The 23,704-nt window shown below is 40.7% G+C and overlaps 1 protein-coding gene across 1 annotated transcript in view; it reads right to left on the bottom strand.

Moving 5' to 3' along the window:
- Positions 1-23,446, bottom strand: part of CCDC112 (coiled-coil domain containing 112) — a 74,925-nt gene extending 51,479 nt beyond the window's left edge. The window contains exons 1-2 of the mRNA XM_037032339.1: positions 23,388-23,446; positions 10,916-11,029 (exon numbers count right to left, since the gene is read on the bottom strand). The gene's annotated coding sequence lies outside the window, so the exon portion shown is untranslated. The remainder of the gene's footprint in view (positions 1-10,915; positions 11,030-23,387) is intronic.
- Positions 23,447-23,704: the final 258 nt, after the last annotated feature.

Below are 23,704 nucleotides of genomic sequence, written 5' to 3' on the forward strand. Positions count from 1 at the left end.
ACACTGACTCGACATTGGCAAACAGGCTGACGCTGACAGGTGGCAGACTCTCCTTCAGCCTGGGTCTTGGAAGGGTTCTGTGGAGCAGAGCTGTCTTCCTCCTTCCTCACCCCCACCTCGTACATCTACTTGGACTTTATATAAGCAAGAAAGAAACTTTCATTATATTAAGCCATTGAGGTTTCAGAGCTTATCTGAACTTGGGTTACATCAGCTAGCATTTATTAATTCATATAGACAGATACCTACCTTAGAAAAACTCTCTCACAAAGGAATACATACATGAATATCAATTGTACCATTGCTCACTCTGTAAAAAAATGGAAAAAAAATAACTTAAGTTTAGTCATGTAGTGAAGTACTACGCAGCAATATAAATGAATAGTCTACATGTATATCATATGGGGAAAATCTCAAAAACAATATTTAATGAAAAAGGCAAGTTACAAAAGAATGTTCACAGGATGATACCATTTTATAAAAATTTAAACACATAAAACAATATAATATTGCTTGTGGACATAAACCTATATAGTAAAAGTACCAAAACATGTATGGGAAGAATATGGTCAGGTTAGTGGTTTGTTCTAGGGGAGGAAGAAAAAATATGGTGGTTGGAGGTGGGGGACCTTTAGCTATAATTGTAACTTTTATTCATCTTTAGAAGGAAGGCTCTTAGCGTTGTTAAATTTTAATGTTGGGGTTTAAGGAATCCCTCAAAATAGCACCTAAGTTCTGATTCAAATAAAAGAAAGACAAAGAGTCAGATTGACAACAAAAGATCACATTTATAATTATGCAAGTAAATGATGCAAATGTGGCTCAGATCTCAAATTTTAAATGTCGGACCCCAGAAACAGGCAGCAGTGCTGAGCCCATCATTAACAGGGCTGGACCCGCACATGGGAGCCTTTGAAACTTCTCTCTTAACATGGCAGAAAGCCACTGAGAGCTTATGTTCTATGAGGGCAAGCATGTTTTCAAGATGAAGAAGACAGCAAGGAACAGCGCTAAGCATGAGTAGCTCCTCTTCCCAAACTTACTAGTGAGGGAAGACCCTCCACCTCCCCTGAGCAGGAGTAACTGATATCAGCAAGAGTGTATCATCAGTAGCTGAGCTACCTCCGTGCAGGAGGAGGAAATCTTAGGAATGAAGGAAAAATGTACCACCTTTCCTCCCCACAGCACCTCCTTAATTCTGGGGGTGATTACATAGGCAACTGTTACATTATTCTCTATACTATTCTGTTTATTTTAAATATTATGTAACTAAAATTTGAAGTTAGACAAATCCTTGATATAAACGCCTCATAACTCTGCTTAGAAGCTCCCCTCTGACACAGAAAGCATTCTTCAATGGTAATACTTCTTTTGTATCAAGGTCCACAGTAAAAAACAAAAACACTAAGCCCAAATATCTTTGCTGCGCATTGCCAAATGAGCTGTTCAAATGCCCGGGAATTTGTCCAGAGAACTTGGCATTAGGGAAACAGCCAAATGGACCATAACACTTTTGATTCAGATTCAAGTAAATGACATTTCTCAACGGAGAGAGCGGCCCCAGTGAAGTGCTGCTGTGTCTATGAACTCCAGAGTTGGACCTAAATTCAAATCTAGGTTCTCCTACTGACCTATTTAGCTGAGTCCACCTTGAGCAAATTACTCAACTCTGTTTCTGTCCATTTCCTACCTGCCTGGCCAGGTTGTTCCCAAGGTTTAAATGAGGCCATGGGACTAAAGCCCTTAGTAAGGGCCGAACACTTGGCAGAGACCCAGCAGTGAGCAAACCAGGCCCCGTGTTTTCCCGTGCACGGGTGCTCTCCTTGAGAGATTCGTCTCAGTGAGTGATCTCTGTGAAGAGTGACAAAACGCTGAAGAAGACTAACCTTTCTAATCCACCAAATAGATAAAAAGCTATTTTATTTTATAACCTTCATTTAGAAAGTGCATTTTTATGCGATTAAAACAAATGTCCAATATTTAATTTGCTTCAGCAAAATCTGGGCCAAACCTCTTTTGGTTCAGTGAAACTATAATCCTATTGGAAAGCTATGTTTCTTGTCTGTCCCGCTTGGAAATTCTCCCTTAAATCTGTGTCTACGTGAAATTCTGAATTAATGTTCCCTAGGTCTGTCCAAATCAATGTTAATAATTCACATGAAGACTAATCAAGCTTGGTCAAGATAAGCTTTTTCAGATATTTTCCTTGACATTTAGAATTTCAGATTTAAATATGGAATTAAATTTATTTTCTTATTTGAGGGCTATCTGTCTTCTTTCCCTAGTACCTAACTTCTGTGAGAACTTGGAATTTTATCTGCTAAAAAATAGGAACTTAATAAGTCACTTTTTAATAAATAAATGAATAAATGAAAAGAAACAACAAGGTTTTAATCACACAACTAAAAACATGTATGAGCTGGAAAATGTACTTAGCTAACCTTTCATTTGTATGCATTGAGTATTACATGTCATTTTTCTCTAAATGTAATGAATTATTTTTTTATTCTTCTTTTCTTTTTATTTATAAAATTAGTCTAGACTCAGTTCCCATGTATGAACGCAGTGCCCTTTACATTGTATGCAAATTTAAATACATTACATTTTCAATGATAATATTCATGTGCTATTGGCAAATGCACCAGACTTGGTGGGTCTTAGGAAAGACTCCTGCTGGATGCCTGCTTCCACCGCAGCCTCAGTGCCCCAGTGTAGGTAATCTAAGAGGCTGTTTAGATCTCAATTTCTGTGTGGAGTGTTTGCATTATTTTAGTTCTAGTATGAAAGAACTTCTATAAGAGGTATTTCCAAGGGTTAGAGACATCCTTTATTCCATATTTAAGTCAATTTTTACTTTTTGTGAAAATATTAAACTACTCTCAGGTGTAACATTATTTTCTTTAATGGGCTTTTATATATTAACTTTTCATATTTAAAAAAATTGAAAATGGAACCATCAACAGAAAGTACAAAGAGTGTTGAGATGTGATTTTTGTTGTGTTTTGTTGAGGGACTTGACCTTTGACCATGGTCCCAGAGACACTGCGGCCATGGGAAAAGGTACTTGCAGGTATTAGGTAAACTCAAGGAAATTCCATTTGTCTGCTGGACTTAAAGGCAGTTTGATAAAGATTAACGGGGAGGAATGTAATTGCTAATTAAAAGACATTTCCACAGACTTTCAAGTAGGAGTTTCCTGCCTAAATGGCAGGAAAACACAAATATCAGAAGAATGCATTTTAAAAATATATATTTTATTGATTATGCTACTACACTTGTCCCATTTTTTCTCCCCTTTATTCCCCTCTGCCCTGTACCCTCACTTCTACCATCATTCCCCCACTTAGTTCATGTCCATGGTTGTACATATAAGTTCTTTGGCTTGTCTATTTCCCATACTATTGTTAACCTCCCCGTCTATTTTGTAACTACCCATTATACTTCTTATTCCCTGTACCTTTCCCTCCATTCTCCCCCTTCTCCTCTCTGCTGATAACCCTCCCTGTGATTTCTATTTCTGTGAATCTGTTCCTATTCTAGTTGTTTGCTTAGTTTGTTTTTGTTTTTTTTAGGTTCAGTTGTTAGTTTGTTGTCATTTTACTGTTCATATTTTCAATCATCTTCTTTTTCTGAGATGAGTCCCTTTAACATTTCATATAATAATGGCTTAGTGATGATGAAGTCCTTTAACTTGACCCTATCTGGGAAGCACTTTATTTGCCCTTGCATGCTAAATGATAGCTTTGCTTGATAGAGCAATCTTGGATGTAGGTCCTTGCCTTTCATGACTTGGAATATTCTTTCCAGCCCCTTTTTGCCTGCAAGGTTTCTTTTGAGAAATCAGCTGAGAGTCTTATGGGAACTCCTGTGTAGGTAATTGTCTCCTTTTCTCTTGCTGCTTTTAAGATTCTCTCCTTATCTTTAATCTTGGGCAATTTAACTATAATGTGTCTTGGAGTGTTCCTTTTTGGGTCCAACTTGTTTGGGAATCTATGAGCTTCTTGGACTTGCATGTCTATTTCCTTCACCATGTTAGGGAAGTTCTCCATTATGTCTTCAAATAAGTTTTCAATTTCTTGCTCTTCCCCTTCTCCTTCAGGCAGTCCTATGATTCAGATGTTGGAGTGTTTAAAGTTGTTGCAGAGGTTCCTAAGCCTCTCCTCATTTTTAAAAAATTCTTCTTTCTTCATTTTGTTCTGGTTAAATGTTTATTTCTTGCTTCTGCTCCACAACATTGATTTCAGTCCTGGTTCTCTGTACATTTTCCTTTATTTCACTTTTCATTCCATTTTGAGACCATACTCAACCATCTCTATAAGCATCCTGATTACCAGTGTTTTGAACTCTGCATCTGATAGGTTGGCTATCTCTCCATTGCTGCGTTGTATTTTTCCTGGAGGTTTGATCTGTTCTTTCATTTGGGCCATATGTTTTTGTCTTGGCATGCCTGTTACATAGTAAGGGGAGGAGCCTTAGGTATACACTAGGGTGGGGCAATCCACGTGCTACATTGTGGTGCTGTATATGGGGGAGGGGTATGAGAGGGAGCAATGCCACTTCTCAGCTGGCTTTCAGTCACTTTCTCCACTACCCACAAGCAAATTGGACCCTTCTCCTGCTAATTCCCAGGTGGGTGGGTTTGTGTACTCTCTAGGATCCTGTGGGTCTCTGCTTTCCTGTAAGGCTAGGAGTTTCTCCTGCCATTGTAACCCCCCGAGGTTTTTTCAGTCAGAAGTCTTGAGGCTTTATTTCCCAGTGCTGGATTGTGTGGTCTGTCTTGCTCCCTAGTTGTCGATCTCCATTTATCCACAGGCAAATGTGGGACTTCCCAGTCTGCCAGCTGCCGCCTTGCCCCAAGTCCTCTCCACCATGACTGCCCATTTCTGCCCCTCCTACCAGTCTGGATGAATGTTTCTTTTTTAAGTCCTTGGTTGTTGACTTTCATACAGTTCAATTTTCTAGAAGTTCTGGTTGTTTTTTTTTATTTTAAATTTGTTGTTGCCCTTTTTTTGGTCGTATGAAGAGGCACAGTGTATCCACCTGTGCCTCCATCTTGTCCAGAAGTCTCAGAAGAATACATTTGGATATCACATTCTAAATAGTTATTTGACAGTCTTTCTGTGTTGCCTTAAAACACTCCAAAGACATAACTGGTCCTTGACCTAAATTAACTTTTCCTAAAGAGTTCTAATTACCTACCTCAGACCCTTTTTTAAGTTGTGGGGTAAAAATCTGCTAGTTCATTCACTGAACAACTATCCATTGACTACCAATATGTACAGAGGAAATTCTAGGCTCTCACAAAACTTAGGTACTGGTGGAGGAACACAGACCCTGTCAACTAAGCAAACAGGATAATCTCAGTTGGTGATGAAGGTTATGAATGAAATAAAACAGGAAGATGTGATGGAGAATGTGAGTGAGTGATCTTGAGAGAAAGTTGTTCAGGGAAGTGCCATTTGAGCTGAGGCGCAACACATGAGCAGGAACCAGCCCTGTGAAGATGTGGGGACACTGGTCCAGGCAGAGAGAAGAGGAAGGAAAGCAGCTGCATGTGCTTGGAACAGAGGAAGGTTTATGTGGTGGGACTAAGTGAGCAAGAGGAGAACAGTGGCAGATGGAGTTCAGAAAAGAAGGCAGAGCAAGATCATGAAATTCTGATTTTATGCTAAAAGAAGTTGGCAGATTTTAGTCGAGGAGGGACTGTGTTTTCAAAGATCACTCAGCACACTATGTGAAGAATCTATTTTAGCTTCATAATTTGGAGGGATACCAATCAATACAGGGATACTATCTAGGTTAGTAAAATAATTATTTTTACTTTTCCTTCCTTCCTTCTCTCCTTCCTTCCTTCTTTCCTTCCTCCCTTCCTCCCTTCCTTCCCTTCCCTTCTTTCCCCTTCCTTTCCTTCTTTTCTTTTTCCTTTTGAAAATCTAAATTAGTTTATGATCACTTCCCTTATTCTTTCTCTTTAGATGTGACCTCCACAAATAACTGAGCCATTTAGGTAAATAACCTTTCCTATCTCCAGAGAACATGACCATAATGACTACTGACATAAGAAATGTCCAAACCTATAGTGAATACTTTATAAGAGTTTATCTGAGCCAAACTGACAACAAATGCCCAGGAGCAAGATCTCAAGTGCTTTGAAGAATAACATTTTTGCANAGTAAAATAATTATTTTTACTTTTCCTTCCTTCCTTCCTTCCTTCCTTCCTTCCTTCCTTCCTTCCTTCCTTCCTTCCTTCCTTCTTTCCTTCCTTCCTTCTTTCCTTCCTCCCTTCCTCCCTTCCTTCCCTTCCCTTCTTTCCCCCTCCTTTCCTTCTTTTCTTTTCCCTTTTGAAAATCTAGATTAGTTTATGATCACTTCCCTTATTCTTTCTCTTTAGATGTGACCTCCACAAATAACTGAGCCATTTAGGTAAATAACCTTTCCTATCTCCAGAGAACATGACCATAATGACTACTGACATAAGAAATGTCCAAACCTATAGTGAATACTTTATAAGAGTTTATCTGAGCCAAACTGACAACAAATGCCCAGGAGCAAGATCTCAAGTGCTTTGAAGAATAACATTTTTGCAAATTGTTTTAAGTTTCTGAAATTAAGGAAGGGACATAAAGAAGATTGGAGAAAGCAAGGCAGGGAGTAGGTTAAGGTGATGGGCTCTCCTGAGGGTTAGTACCCTCTTCCAGGGAAATTACTTCTGGCATTTCAAAGGTGTGTTGACCTAGACAGACAGGGCTGGCCTGAAACCTTTCACTGCAGAAATTATAGGCCCGGGGCATGACTACTCACTATGACCTGTCCAGTTAGGAATTTATAATCAAATCACCCTGGGAGGTTACTTCCCATAGAAACCCCTTTTTTTGGACACACGACCTAGTCTGGGGCCACATGACCTAGTATTGCCTCATGCTTTCCTAGCAAATACATTTGTTTGTTTGACCTAGAAAAGCCAAGCTGCAACTGCACCAAAATTCAAGATTTTTTTACAGGTCAGCTATATTTGATTAATTAAAGTGACTCTAGTTTTCTCCGAGAGTAGGAAACCTATCTCCCAGGTTACTGCTCTCATAACAGAGGCCTAAAAAAGCCAAAGAGGGGAAGGATTGAGGGTGGGAGGTGGGGATGGGTGGGGAAAGTGGCGGCAGGAGACAACTGTATTTGAACAACAGTAAAAATAAATAAATAAATGAAAAAATTAATAGATTTTCTAAGTGAGAGGCTTTAGAATTATGATTTCAGGATAAACTTTTTTTTTTTGGTTACAGACTTTATTCTTAATTCTTTTTTTCTTAATATAATTTTTATTTAATTCTTGTTCACGTACAGGTTTCTGTCTTATATTCCCAACCCTGCCCACCCCCCACCCCATGCTCCCCGCCTCCCTCCCCTTTCCACCCCCCACCCCTAGTTATTGTCCATGTGTCCTTTATACCTGCTCATGTGAGTCCATTCCCTTTTCCCCTATGATTCTCTCCCCTCTCCCCTCTGGACCCTGTCAGCCTGTTCCATATTTGANAATAAATAAATAAATGAAAAAATTAATAGATTTTCTAAGTGAGAGGCTTTAGAATTATGATTTCAGGATAAACTATTTGAAGTATGAACTGCACAAGGCCCTCAGTGGTCAGGGTAAGACTGTTCCCCGAGACCTCAGTGTGAACAGTGATGATAGTCAATACTGACAGAGCACTCAGTTTTTGCCAAACATTTACCTAAACCAGGTGTGAGAAAACCTCTCCTGTAAAGGACCTATCTCCTAGAAAATAAAAGTTTTAGGTTTGTGGCCTCTCTGGTCTTCTTAAAATAAGTAATTAATTTTGGTGTTGCAGTGAGGAAACAGCCACAGGAAATGGGTGAGGAATGAGTTTGGCTATGTTCCAATGAAACTTTATTTTTCCAAAAAGGCAGCGAGCTGGATATAGCCCACAGGACATATCTTGATGAATCCTGACCTAAATGACTTACATGCATTAACTTATTTGACCTTCAAAACACCCCAATTGTCATTATTCCCCTTTATTTACTGATGGGAGGCCCTGTCACTGGTGCAGATGGCAGAGCTCTAACATTACAGAGCTGAGGTTCACACCCGTGCAGCGTGCCGCCTAAAGCTGAGCTCAGAGTCACTGCAAGTGTGGCAGGCCGGGACCAGCCCTACCCTTTGCCATGTGTAGACATCTGTGGCAAATGTGTGAGTTATCTAGTTTCTTTATAGGATGCCTATGTCATAGGATTATTAAAGAATAAAAGTCGGGGAATGCCACGAACCAGACAGTACAACACTTGCATCAGCGGAGATTAGCAGGATGCTGCCCAGTCACTCCACATTCTTGTCCTTTTGGTGTGATATTTGAGAGATGCCTGGGGTCTCTGGGGTCCCGTGGACGCCTGTGTCTGGGTATGTGCACTCGTCTTGGCAGTTCATAGAAGAATGGTAGTATCAGCATCCTAAGATTTTTCTGCTTCTGTTTTCCCCTTTGTATACTCCATGCAATTTTTGCAAGAATCAAATGGAAGGGAAAGAAATATGGAGAACTGTGGAGAGTAAAGAGTTTCTGGGTTACACGTTTTGTAGCATGCAGAATGCATACAGTGAAAAACTTTATGTTTTATTTTTTTCTCTGAAAATGTGGGTAGATATGAGTGCTCATGCTGGGGAATTCCCTTGGATTTTAAAAGATTGATAAAAACACTTGGAGTTAAAGTTTAATTATTAATTTGGAGAACAAAGATTGCATGGTAAAATCTACTCCATCTGTGTTAACAAGCTAAGCCAGAGAGGAAGTCTCTTGGGCTTCTGTTTTGAACCCTCCAGCTTACTCTCTGTAATACTATGCTGCTCCCCTTTCATACGTGTCTATTGAAAACACTAATATTTGCAATGGAAATTTATTTTGTGTAGAACTTCTATTTATTTATTATTTTTATGTTTTTGTATAATTTTTTATTTTGAGGTAATTATAGATTCACAAATTGTGAAATATATATTATATGAAGATCGCAAAGACCCTTCATCTAGTTTATTCCAGTGGTATCATCTGCATATCTACAGTTTGAAGTCAAAACCAGGAAATCGACGTTGGTAGAATACACAGAACTTCTTCAAGCGTTGCCAGTTTCACAGGCTCTGTGTGGGTGTACATAGTTCGGACTATGTACACTAAAACTGGGTGCACAGTCTTCCCACACGTGTAGATGATGAGTGTAACCACCATTATCACGGGGATTCAGAACTGCTTCATCAACATGTCTCCTTCATGCTACCCCTAACCCCTGCCAACCACTGATCTGTTCTCCATCTAATTTTGGTATCTCAAGAATGTTATATAAGCGGAGTCATACATTATGCAGTCTTTTGAGACTGGCTTTTTTCCCCCACTGGGCACAGTGCCTATTGCTGTGTGTATCAATACACATAGCAATCAATCATTTTGTCATTTTTTATTGCTGACTATGGATGTACCCCAGTTTGTTTACCATTCACTACCCACTGAAGGACATTTGGGTTGTTTACAGTTTGTGGCTATTATGAATAAAGCTGACATGAATATTCATGTACATGCTTTTTGTATAAACATAAGTTTTCATTTTCTGGGATAAATGCCCAAAAGTACAGTTGCTGGGTCACATGGTAAGTATATGTTTAACTTTAAAGAAACTACCAAACTATATATTGAAGTGACTGTACAATTTTTACTCCCACTTATATTTAAAACATATGTTAAATAAGAAAACTCTTTTGTTATTAAATATTAACCATGACACTTATTATGCACATTTTAAATGTAGTTAAATCAATTATTTTGCCGTAACAAAGTTAATCTTGGATCTACAATATTTTTACATCAAATTCACCCAGTGGTAAAGGAGAATGTAATTCTCTTCATGTTCGTACTGTTGGATATACTTGGTCTTTTTTATATTTACCGCTCTAATCTTATAAAAATAAGATAGTCTCCACAGTACTCAAGAATGTGTTTTTCTTTTCTTTTTTAAAATAAGAGGAGTATATAAAGCAAACTGAAGCCAAATGATTTTTTCCAGTATTCTGTAGTTTGAGAGTGGGAAATATTAGCTCTTACTGGGTTGACTTAAAAGTAAATTTAAAAAAATAAAAGAATCTGATTTTTATCCCTCTTTTTTCCTTTACATTTTCATGTAGGCAGACCCAAAGATCAAATTGCAGAAACCGCTTTTCCTAAAAAATAAAAAAATGCTTAGAAGGAAAGGTAACATTCTATATATAAAAAGCACACAGAAATGAGGACAACTGGGGTGACACAGTTTCACCAACTGCGGAAGAAAGAAGAGTCCACGATCTCAACTGCAGTACTTACGACAATACTAAGTTTTTGTAGAGAAGTCGTTATATACCAGGCACCGTACTAGGTACTGTGGGGAGGTGGGAGTTTAACAAGAGAGGATAAAACGTGTAACGCCATCCAAACCCTTCCTGTCCAGTTGGGCAACAAGAGGATCCCACAGGAAGAGACTGGAGAGTGATGGAGAACAGCATAGAGTTCATGATAATAGCCAGCATGTACAGGATTCTGGGCCGAACATTGGGCAGACAGCTTTGCATATGTTACTCACTCGAGTCTCACAATAACCTTGTATGGTCACTCTCATCGTTCCAGATGATTCCAGATGATTATAGATGAGGACACTCAGGCTTGGAGTGTCAGTTAAAATGTAACATGTTATTTGCCATGGTCTGGTTTTCCATGCTCACGGAAAATGCCTCTCTCAAGTACATATCTTTCCTGCCTCAAGGATGGAATGGACAGGTCCCCTCTCTGCAAATGTGCAGCCTGAGTTGGGAAGCAGCTGTAGCATATAATAATCTTCGGCCAGATGTGGCCCTGAGATTTAGTCATATTAGCCCTGCATATTAAACTCACCTGAGCTCCAGGAAGCAGGAATTAGGGCACAGAGCTTTCCATTCCAGAGAGCTTCAACTGCTTTGTTTTCCATCTTTATTTTGGCGATAGAACCATTTTCTCAAACATTTTACACTGGGGGGAAAAAAAGAAGAAAAAACAAAGAGTCACTTTGGTTGAAGAAGAAGGTGGGGGAGGAGCCAGAGTCCCATCTGCTTCTACCACTTCCCTCCCCTGCATAACCCGAAGGGGCTCATATTTAAGCAGTCACTACACAAAGCTTGCTGACTCTTGCTTCTGTGAACCAAGGGGACATAAAATTATGATCCTGTTGGCTGCATGAGGATGAGATACCTGGTGAGAAGATAAAATCGGCACCTAGACAAGCAGGTGAAGGAGGATACCCCTCTCATACTCAGGGACCCTGGTGCCCACAGAGTCCCACTTCACCTGCTCCTCGCCTTCTCTGACCCCAGGATTCCACAGTTACAGCATCCATGCTCAAATGCAAGTATTTCAGAAAGGAGTAAAAGTTTAAGCTATTGTCAGTCATTTGCGCCTAAGTCTAATAATAATAAAGGATCAGAAAGTTTTTATGCATTTATTCTTAGAGAGATGGGAAGGGAAGGATGTAGAGAGGGAGAGAAACATCAATGTGTGGTTGCTTCTTGCACAACCCCTGACTGAGGACCTGGCCCACAACCCAGGCCTGTGCCCTGACCGGGAATTAAACTGGCAACCCTTTCCTTTGCAGGCCCGAGTTCAACCCACTGAGCTACACCAGCCAGAGATAAGGGTCAGGAAATTTTTAATAGTTAGGAGACAGAGGATGAAAAGAAAGACTTTCCAAACTGGGAAGCCAGAGACTAAAAAAAATCTCTGCTGTACAATGTTCCTAAGATCCAGCCTTGAGTGTGAAGTTTGTGGCAAGAAACCTCCCTACCGATTCAAGTAGGTGAAATGCTGTCAGACAGAGGCAGCTCAAGGCACAGACCAGTTGGACAAAAAACACATGCTTAGACTTTCACACAAGGTCTTAAACAGAAAACAGAATGCCTGTGACCAGATTTGAGAATTTGATGCATAGCAGCAGGTCATTTCACTGCTCTTTAAAACAAACAGATCTTTTAAAGAAGATTTTTATTGCTTCCAAAATTATTCCATATTCTTTGGAGGCTTTATTTCTTACTTTGGCATCATGTGGTTTTTCTTTTGGCTTCTTAGATGAAAAGAATATGATAAATATATTCAACATCTTTCAAAGAAAAAAAAACAAGCCCAAAGTCATGTATTTTCTAGAGAGGAAACTTTTACCCTTGCATTTCTGTTGTGAGTCTTTGATACTCTGCCAGGATTTGATTTTGAGCCATTAATCCATTAGAATTATATAAAAATCTATCTTCTCTGCTCTATGACCCACAGCTTGAGGTATTCAACAGAAAAACTAACATTACAGCTGATGGTTCCCAGAGCCCGCTGGCAAATTTCAGGGTCAGAGATTCCCAAAAGAGGAACATTTCCTGGAGAGTTTCTATGTGAAGATTTTTAGCAAGTGTCTGTCTTCTGACTATTTCGAGCTTTCATCTTTCCTTGGTGGACAACTAACAGATTCGAACAAGATGTCAGCTCGAGCACATGTGCCTACCTCTCCAAGTCTCTTCAATGAATAGGATCCTTAGTTTTTCAATTTAAAATTTTATTTTTCAACTCTCATTTGCATCCACTATTATTTCGTATTAGTTTCAGGTGTACAGCATTCGTGGTGAGACCATCATATACTTCACAAACTGGTAGCCCCGATATTTCAAGCACCCACCTGGCACCTTACGTATTTATTACAATACTATTGACTCCATTCCCCATGCTGTACTTTACATCTCAGGACTACTTTGTGGCCCCCAATCTGTGCACCCCTTCCCCTCACTCCCCCTCTCCTCTGGAAACCTTCAGTCTGCTCTCTGTACCTATGAGTCTGTTTACATTTTATTTGTTTATTTTACCCTTTGGATCACATATATAAGTGAAATCATATGGTATTTGTTTTTCTCTGTCTGACTTATTTTACTTAGCATAATACTCTCTCTAAGACCACAAGATTTGACAAAAGATTTTTTTATTCAGAAATTTAATTGGGATGTCCTAAAGAGGTTTAAGAAATCATATGTATTTATGTTAATGAGTCAGTTTTATTAAAAATATAATTTTATGAAATTAGAAAAGATCCCTTCACTCTTGAACTCATTCAATGCAACGTGCTCTCCACTCCGCTGTGGCACTTGCTGGTACTGGGTCTCAGGGCCAGGGCTTCATAGGTTACCTTTCAGTTGTTGAAAGGGTCTGGAAGGCAAGTGACCAGGAACAATTCTTTATTTCGGACACACACAGAGAGACTTCCAACCATGGCAGCATATATAAACATGGCTCACCTCCTTGTACAACTACATCAAAATTATGACTACCATATAGAACAACCATCATTAAGAACCATCAGAAATCAAGTTGATGGAAGTCCAGCTACTATGGAATTCAAGAACTGGTAGGAGGGGCCGAGATGCAGAATGGGATGATTCCACATTCACATGTAGTGAATAAAAGTTTGGGATGGATATCTTAAAAGTGAGGAGTCCAAGCTCCACACCAGGTCCTCCAGCCCAGGGTTCCACCACCAAGAATATAAGTCCACATAATTCTGGCTGCAAAAACTAGCAGTGATTGAGTTGGTGGAAGAAAATTCTGGAGTTCCAAGCAGCTCTCTTAAAGAACTCACACACAGACTTACTCAGACTCACTCCCTCTGAGCTCCAGCCAGGGGGTAGTAGCCTGAAAATCACCAGTGGCATACAGGAAGACACTGAAGTGTCCGGCACCAAGATGAGAGCTGGGATCACCTTTCTCCCACACAGAAAGGTAGGTAGAGGGCAATGTCCATTTTCTGTACCCTACACAAGAGGGACACACAGCCAGCAGGCTGGTGCTGTATCTGAGAATCCATTAACCTGGCTAACAGTGTCTGCCCCACCCTGGAGATCCCCAGAGACTCCATTCCACCCTAATTATGGGCCCACCCAAGCTGCTTTTTCATATGAATAGCTGATGTAGGTTCATGCTTCACAATTTTCTATATCCTCTCAAACAATCAACAGTCAGTATCAGTGAGCCCCCAGCCCTTGTACCTCTTGCTAAGTGGCCCCAAGCCTGGCACTAGCAGGAGCCAGCCTAGAGTCACAGCTTGGCTTCACCTAGGAACCTTCAAGCCCACCACAAGTAGCAGCCATTTCAGACTGCTTTACAGCTCAGGCTGGATGGCCTAAGGCAAAACACAGGTAGAGGCTGACCTTGGCCTGCACCACCGGGGAAATCCAAGAGCCTAAGCACCCACTGGACAGGTGCAGACCACATTGGAATGCAACTACCCTGCTCCTGCCAGCTGGGCCTCCATGGAGGGCAGAGGTATGTGGTCAATGGTCACAGCTGGTCTTTCCGCTAACTGGCCTGGGTAAATCCCTCCCATTGACCTGCCAACAGCAACCAAGGCTCAACTACGAGAGGAAGTTGTACTCAGACCACAGGAAGGGTGCGCCGCAAGTAACCAGCTTAGGTGATAGGGGAGGTTGTGCTACTGGATCCTACAGGATGCCTAGTATATTAGGCCACATTACCAAGACAGGGAGTCATAGCAGCTCTACCTAATACATAGAAACAAACACAAGGAGGCTGGCAAAACGAGGAAACAAAGAAACCTGGCCCAAAATAAAGAACAAATCAAGACTCCAGGAAAAAAACTATACGAAATGGAGACAAGTCATCTATCAGACGCAGAATGCAAAACACTGGTTATAAGGATGCTCAATAGACTTAGTGAGGCCCTCAACAGCATAAAAGATCCAGTCAGAAACAAGGATACACTAGTTGAAATAAAGAACAGTTTACAGGGGTTCCACAGTAGAGTGAATGGCACCAAGGATCAGATAAGCTATTTGGAATATTGGGAGGCAAAAAACAACCTATTAGAACAACAAGAAGAAAAAAGAATCCAAAAAAAAAAACCCAGGATAGTTGCCTCTGGGATAACTTCAAGTATACCAACACTCACATAATAAGGGTGCCAGAAGAAGAAGAGAAAGAGGAAGAAATTGGAAATCTATTTGAAAAAATAATGAAAGAAAACTTCCCTAATTTGGTGAAGGAAATAGACTTGCCAGTTCAGGAATCACAGAGAGTCCCAAACAAGATGGATGCAAACAGGCTCACTCTAAGATACATCACAATTAAATACCAAAGGTTAAAGATAGAGAACCTGAAAAGCAGCAAGAAAAAAGCAGTTATTTACCCACAGGGGAATTCCCATAAGACTGTTTGCTGATTTCTCAAAAGACACTTTTCAGGCTATATGGGATTGGCAAGAAATATTCAAATTCATGAAAAGCAGGGACCTACAGCCATGATTGCTCTACCCAGCAAAGATATCATTTAGAAATGAAGGGCAGATAAAGAGCTTCCCAGACAAGAAAAAGCTAAAAGATTTCATCATCACGAAGCCTTTATTATATGAAATGTTAAAGGGACTCATTTAAGAAAAAGAAGATCAAAACTATGAACAATAAAATGGCAACAAACCGAACTATCAACAGTTGAATCCAAAAAACAGACTAAGCACACAAGAAGAACAGAGACAGAATCATGTATACAGAGAGCATTTTAATGGTTGCCAGATGGAGGGAGGTTTGGAGTGGGTGAAGAGGAGAAGGGATTAAGAAGTACAAATAGGTAGTCACAGAATAGCCACAGGGATATAAAGTACAGTATAGGAAATGGAGTAGCCAAATGACCCATGAACAATGGTTGGGGATTGCCTGTAAGGAGTGGGGATGCTGAGTGGATGGGGACAAATGGGGAAAACTGGGACAACTGTAATAGTGTAATAATAAAATAGAATTTTAAAAACACTGTTTCAGAAGATAACAAGAGCCATGAAGAAAACAGACTTAGGCGATATAACTAGGGATTGATAGGGACTATATAATTTTCTATTGCTACCCTAACCAATGACCTCAAACAGTGGCCTACACCACAAAGTGTGTGATTGCAGATGCTGTGGGTCAGAAACCTGTGGGCTCATTGGGTTGCACTCCTCTTCAAAGGCTTCGAGAGTCCCTATCCTCTGCTCAGGAGGAGCTGGCAGAATCCACTCCTGGAGGAAGAGTTCATTTCTGTGTCCCTGCCAAAGCACTCCCAGCTTCCAGGGGCCACCCTCTATCTTGGCCTGTGGTCCCTCCCTTCAGCCTCCAAGCCAAAACGCAGGTTGATTCCTTCCCATGGCATCTCTAACCCAGCCTCATGCCCTCTTCCCACTTTCAACAACACCTGGTTACCTTGGCCCACCTGGCTGACCTGGGACTGTTGCACGTTATCTCTGTGACCTATCTTACATCTGTGACCTCTTGCCACATGCTACTCCACAGTGCTGGGTTGGGACCTCTGCAGTGACTCCCCACCAGAGTATGGGAAGGGCTTCCCAAGATCTTGCCATTTTTAAATTCAGACTTGGCTGTTGAGACAGAGCTGGCCACATGGAGAACTAGGGAAGCCACTTCCAAAGGGACAGCAAGTGCACCCAGGGCAGAGAAAGCCAGGCTGGCTGGGGTGCAGGGGAGAGAGGGCAGGTGGATAAAGACCCCTCGGATGGGTTGTAAATGTTATAGAGCCATTGAAGAAAAGGCACGAGATGAATGATCTGGTTTATACTTTTTAAAGATCACCCTGTGATTTGACCACCCTCTTGTTCCCATATCTGTGCAGTCAGCTCTGTCCACACTGTTCAGGAGGAACATCCAGAGGGAGAAATAAAAGGTGCCTCATTCCAGCTAGCACAGCACTTCAAAGGACTATGAGGAAGGAATACACTGTCCACTTCTTTCCAAAGAAAATCTACTCGCTGTCCACACTTCCTTCCTTCCTTCCCTTTATTCTTCTTTAAGAATGAGAACACATCTTTCTGGAGGCACCAGGATGGAGCAGGTCTACAGCTGGCCATCCCCCACTGAAGACAAGTACGAGCTCGGGACAAAATACAAAAGGCTGGTAACTGCGCACTCTGGACAGGTGGCAGCAGCAAGCAGACTGGGGCAGGGAGTCGGAACTGGATGAACAACCGGCACAGTGGGAAGCTGATGGGTTTTCCCTCGTTGATCTCAGCTTTGCCCTAACGGCAGTGACTCTCAGCACTGCTCCATGGACAGGATGGGAATGACACAGAGAGGACTGGACAGGGGGACTGTGAGAGCCAGAGTAGGGGACTGCCAGGGACCTCTCCCTCTTCTCCTCTCCTGGCCCTGCTCCTACCCTGAAGCTGCAGCCATGGGCTGGGCATAAGCTCCTAAAATGCCAAAAAATCCCCCATCTCTGGTGAGGACTTGGAAAATTGGCTCCTGTGCTCCATAATTTGGGGGAAATGTCGCTTATTTTTTCTCTTGCCACTTTGCATTGAAAACCATCCAGTTGTGTGAAGCTTCAACACAGTGTATCGGGGGAGAGGAATCTGATTCTGAGAGAAACCAGAGCTTCCAGCTAGCTGAAGGACTGAGGAAGGTGGCAGAGACTCCTGGGAAGGACAGGCTGACAGTGAGCTGGGCCCACACAGAGCACACCGCCGAGGCCAGCACGGGCTCTGCACCACGCTGGTGCTGAGGTCACGTCCACAGGCGCTGAGACAGAACCAGGCTCCAAACTTAATGTTCTCACAGATTTAAACAGTGGCCCCTCAACCTCTGCTGTTCAGTGATGGGAAAACAGACTATGAAATCCAGTCCAGTGAGGGCAGTACATCCATCGCTAGCTTCATCCAAATTTGGAGGGAGAATATAATTGAATTTGAACAGGCACAGAGGTCAAGTGGAGGAAGGCCGGAGCTCCAGGGCCCAGCCTGCAGTCCCTCCACTCCATGGATTTTAGTTCAGAAAATAAGTTCATTTTTGCAGATCTTTGACATTCTCAGTTTTTCTCCTATGTTAAAGACTAAATTTGTTTTCTGAAAGCAAACATATGAGGGGGGACCCCAACCCCCCTGAAATTTACTTATAAAAATTATGTATTTATTCTTATGTGTTTAAACTTCAGTCACCTTCAAAGTGCTCTCCATTTGATGCAATGCACCTATGGAGACTTTTTTCCCACTGCTCAAAACAGTTTTTTAACTCATTGGTTTTAATGTCTTTTAGTGCTTCTGCTGTTTCTTGTTTCACCTCTTGCACATTGGCAAGATGTTTCCCTTTGAGGGCTTTTGTCATTCAGAGAAACAAAAAAAAAGTCACTTTGGTTGAGATTGGATGAATAGGGAGGGTGGGGCACAGGGGTCATGCCATTTTTTGTCAAAAACTGCTGAACACTCAGCACAGTGTACACAGGTGTGCTCATAAATCACCCATCATTAAATGGGCAAATATGTTGAAAGAGTCTTCAAAAAAATTCACAGAAGCCAAACTCAGCCTATCACAACAATACCAGCTAGTACACTGATACAGATGGGATCCTAGAACACTCACTTGGTGGGGGAAACCTGCATAACAAGGGGTGTGCCTCCAGAAGATAATTCTGGTTTACTTAGGTCCCCCATCATAAGCAAGTGAAGAGCAACTCTCAGCCCTTGGTGTGGGGTGGGGGGAGGTGCTAATTCAGCCTGAGTTCCAGCGAGTGCACGGACCCAGGGAGACCAGGCTCCGCTCTGGGCCCCTAGCTAGGTGCACCTGGTGGGGTCAGCCTGTGTGTGCCGATGGCCCACCAACCCGCCTGGTTCAGATGGTAAACGTGGAGGTGCTATGATCCACGCCCCTGTGATACAGTCAAGGTTTGGAGCCCTTCTTTATAGTCATGTGGGCTTCACTGAACTGCTCCAACTGCTGGTGACTGAAGGGGGAGATTCTGTTCCAGTCACCATTGGGGGCAGGGCATGGGGTGGGGGGCAATAGGCCTCCACAGGGAATTGCTGCAAGAGTCCCCCCAAAAAACCTCCCCTTCCAGGAGACCTGTGGGACACCGTTTATCACGGAAGCACACCTGTGACTAGGACATGGGAATTAACGCTTGTGGATCTGTGTGTTCCCTTTTCTGTCTTGACTCCCAGTTGCCCTCCTGTGTGTTGTGACTTGTTCTACAGGTTCTACAGGCCACCTCACATGCCTGGAGGTGGGCAGGAATAAAAGATGGGGGTTCTCCACTTTCTCCAGGAGCTCGGAATAACCGAGAGTTTGCTTGGGGGAGAGACCAGAACTTTCTACCACACTCCCCTGTCTTTGAGGCATTTATGGAGTATGGCATATTTAACCGGTTCACGAAAGCCTTCGACTCCTCTGAGGTTTGCTTCTCTGCTTCCCCTCCACGAGACCCCTACTCTACGCATTGGGTCACTTGGTGAGTAAAACCATTGCTGCCCCATGGGGATAGGAAGTGCCAAACCAAATGACCTCAGGTTAAAAGTAAAATAATATCCACCCTCACAGATGTGTCTTGGAAGTTGGTCCACTTATGACTATACACAGGTCTCACTTGAGAGCACTTTAACATTACTTCTTAATAGCAATTCCTTTTTTTTTTAATCACCCTTAACCCCATCTGCTATCAAATGAGCAGAGAAATACAAACTGTCACCACCTTGGGGCACCTCCTTGACGATACCAGAGTGGGAGCCAGAACGTGATGAGTTGCAGAAACAGGCAGGAGGCAGCCCATTTTTATTCACACTTGACAAGTGGGTCGGCATTACTGTGATACGGTGTGGGCCATATGTTCACCCTAGCACACATCCCTGCTAAGGGTGACAACACCCTCGGGGGCTGTGTAATTTGGCTTCATTATGGTTCAGGTGAATCTACAGTAAGGGGACTTTGGTAGGTAATAAAGAATAATTTGTTGTGCTTTAAAATAGCCTATGTGGAAGGTTATAATGACTGTTAATCTGTAAAATTAATTCAGATTGCAGAAGGTCTTGAATGCTATGCTTAGGAATTTGGGCTTCTAGATACTATAAAGAGCCTTGAAGAGTTCTTGAAAATAGTAATATGATCTCATCCATATAAGGTTTTAAAGACACACATATATAATTACGTATGTTATTTGTTAAATAACTTTGTTGGCAATATGAAGGATGCATTAGAGAAATAAGGGTTGAGGTATAGAATTAGTTTGGAGCAATATAATATTTACAACCAAAGTGGAAAACTGTGAACACATAATGAATACTGAAGAAATAGAAAAAAGATTAAAAATATGAACAATAAAATGGAAATAAATACACATCTATCAACAACTGAATCTAGAAAAACAAAATGAATGAACAAGCAGAACAAACACAGACTCAGAACATTCGGACCATTGCCAGGTGGGAGGGGTGTTGGTGGGTGGGTGAGAAAGGTGGAGGGATTAACCGGTCAAATTGGTTGTCACAGAATAGTCATGGGGCTGGTCCGAAGGTAGTGAGTTATCCCGATTGATTGTTACAGAATAGTCACGGGGATGTAAAGTACTGCATAGGGAATATAGTCAATAATATTCCAATAACTATGTGTGGTGTCAGATGGGTATGAGATTTATTGGGATGATCACTTAGTAAGTTATATGATATCTAACTACTGGGGTGTATACCCGAAACTAATATAATATCATTTGTCAACTGTAATGGAAAAAAATTGAAAAAACAGAGTGCTAGTGATAAATCAGGAGCAGAGAGAGGCAGTTTGAGGAAAGTGGGATTATGGGAAGTGAAAACATTAAGAGATGTTCTAGAGCAGGGTTGGCAAATTTTTCTTAAAGGACCATATAGTAAATATTTTATGTTTGCCAAGTATAAAGTCTTCATTCCCTTGGACTCTGCTGTTCCAGTAGAAAGGTACTCATAGAAAGTGCAGTAGCTATATTTCAATAAAACTTTATCTACAAAACAGGTGCCCAGGCTACAGTTTGCTGATGCCCTGTTCTCCAGCAGTGCTTCTCAAAGCTTTAACATGTGTACGTGTTGTCAGAGTATCTGGTTAAAATGTAGATGGTGATTCGGTAGGTTTGAAGTAGAGTCAATAAGCTGCACTTCTAAGAAGTTCCCAGATGTTACTTGCTACCTGGTACTTGACCATATTTTGAGTAGGTTTCAGAGTGTTGTATCGAAGAGATAAGGAACAGGTTAACTATAATGCTAACAACCTTGATAAGTTCATGTTTTAAAAAAGGAAGTCCTTTTAAAACTCTCATTTCTATTTTAATCTAACCCATTAGCCTAACTTCTAAAAATTTCCCTAGAGTAGAAGTCAAAAAGTAGTGGTTTCTCATGGCTATGATTTTTTAAATACCTACTCCAAATGAAGAAACTGTTAGGAAGTATCTGAAATTCAGGGTAAAAATTTTTAAAATCTTGTCTTAAAATATTTCTACTACATAAAATGCTTCTTGTTGAACTAAATTATTATCTGTGGGACTTGTACATGACATGAAAAGATATACTGAAAAAAATCCAGTGATTAATTTAATTAGCTTTTAACTTTTAAAGTCTCTTATCTACCAGCTATGCTACCTCTCTGAAGAGGGAAAATACTTTTTCCAAGACAGAAATCATCTGATGTAACCTAATATCTCTGAAAATAAGTCCATAAATTGCCTTCAGAACTAGGGATCTCTTTATTTAAATTTATGAGATTGATGTAGAGAATATTTCCTAGCCTGTCAGAACATGCTGTGGGGATGAGAGAAACAAGCCCCTTCCATATCTAAGGACACTTCCAAACCCTAGTGCATAGCAGCAGGATCGATGTATACACAACAGCAAATGTTTCTTGCCGTGGGAGTAACATTATTTAAGCTTGTATATGAAACACATTTGACTCCTTGCTCTCTGTGCTTGATGACTGATTCTTAGTTTTCACTTCACATTAGACTGTGGGTAGAAAACATACTTCTAGTGTTGAATAAATTCAAAGCAGTAAAAACAGACTAGTTTTTTATGTTTTATTTCTCTAATATAAATAATAGAAATTACTCTCTTCATTTTAAATATGTGGTTCTCTTGAACCCTTTTATTGGATATATGTACCATTTTGATAATAGATGCTTACAATAATTAAGTTGAAAAGAACATTGGTTTTGTCAATTGTATTTTATCAAAATAGCTCTCAAAAAAGTGGTAAAACTTTTTACCACTTTTACCAATTTTTTGTTGCTTTTAAAGATTTTATTTATTTATTTTTTAGAGAGGGTAAGGGAAGGAGAAAATGAGGGAGAGAAACATCAATGTGTGGTTGCCTCTTGCACACCCCTTACTGGGGACCTGGCCTGAAACCTAAACATGTGCCCTGACTGGGAATTGAACCAGTGACCTTGGATTCACACAGGCCAGTGCTCAATCCACTAAGCCACACCAGCCAGGGCTGAAAGTGGTAAAATTTTAATAGGTTATTAATATTGAGCATGCTCTATTTTTGTTACTGTATGGTAGGATGTAGGGTAATTGGAGGCAGTATGGCTTCCTCATCCAGGTGTCTGGGTAACTGAGGGAAGCAGTGTTCCCATAGCCTTGGAGGGGCCTGATAAATAGTGTTTTCATAGCCTTGAGACTGGGTCTGATCAACTGTTCCCATAACATGAAGTGGGCTCGCATGCGTAGAATCATGCTGTTATATAATTTTGCGGCTGGAAGCCAGCTTTGTTAGCCTCCAGTACTTAAGCCAGCAGGGACTCCCTACTGTGTGCTATGACATGTGCCAACCTGTCAGGCCTTGAACAATCACAACACATAGGACAACTTAAAAATAATATTTTAAAAAGTTGGAATACTCACCTGCCAATATGAATATTGCTTCAGTACTTCAATGCTTTCTAAAAATTCCCAATTGAGTCCTTTATTAAAGGAACAAAAAGTATTAATAAAATACAAACTGATTATGTTGAGGCAATAAATGACCAAGATATGTTCAGATTGATATAATAAAAGATGGAGGTAATTCTATTATTAAAGGTAATTATCAACTACAATTTAACATTGTATAAAGAGTCTGGAAATGCTAAAAAATAAAATGTGCTACCCTGACTGGTGTGGCTCAGTTGGCCGGGTGTCCTCCTGCCAATCAAAAGTTTGCAGGTTTGATTCCTGGTCGGTGCAAATACCTGGGTTATTGGTTCAGTCCCCAGTCGGGGTGTGTACAGGAGGAAACAAATCAATGTTTCTCTCCCTCACTTTCTCCCTCCCTTCCCCTACAAAAGAAAAAAATTTAAAAATAATATTTAAAAAGTTCTAACACAAATATGTACTAAAAATGCTAAAGAGTTACTATATAAATTGGACTTCTCTATTAATCCAGGGAAATTTCTTTTTCTGTATCCAATTTTGAAATAAAGATCTTATTTGGTAGCAAACATTCTCTACAAAAAAAGTAAGGTAAATGTTGACTATCTTTTGATTTAAACTAAAATCTTCCTTTAAGTTACTTAGAATAATGGCAAATCATTATCAAGTTACAGTAAGAAAGAGTGGGATGAGAAGTCATTCTTCTGACATTATTAATGGCTTTCTTAATCATTGTTAATGAAGAAAATCATTCTTTTAGTTACAATGGTAGTATTAAAAAGTTACTCGTGACAAGAAATTCAAATAATATTTATTTATCTATTTATTTATTTATACGTGATTCCATGATTGCTATTATGAGTGGTAAGAACACTAAACACAATAGCAGAAATTAAGTTCAGTAGTTCAGCTCTCTCACATGTAAGTGCACATACATTTTCTGGATCACTGACCAGGCTCTAGGGAACAGATTCACCTTGAGTATTTAC

The sequence above is a fragment of the Sturnira hondurensis genome, unplaced genomic scaffold (genome assembly GCF_014824575.4).
Source record: "Sturnira hondurensis isolate 20B ecotype Veracruz unplaced genomic scaffold, ASM1482457v3 Scaffold0021354, whole genome shotgun sequence".
Taxonomy (NCBI): domain Eukaryota; kingdom Metazoa; phylum Chordata; class Mammalia; order Chiroptera; family Phyllostomidae; genus Sturnira; species Sturnira hondurensis.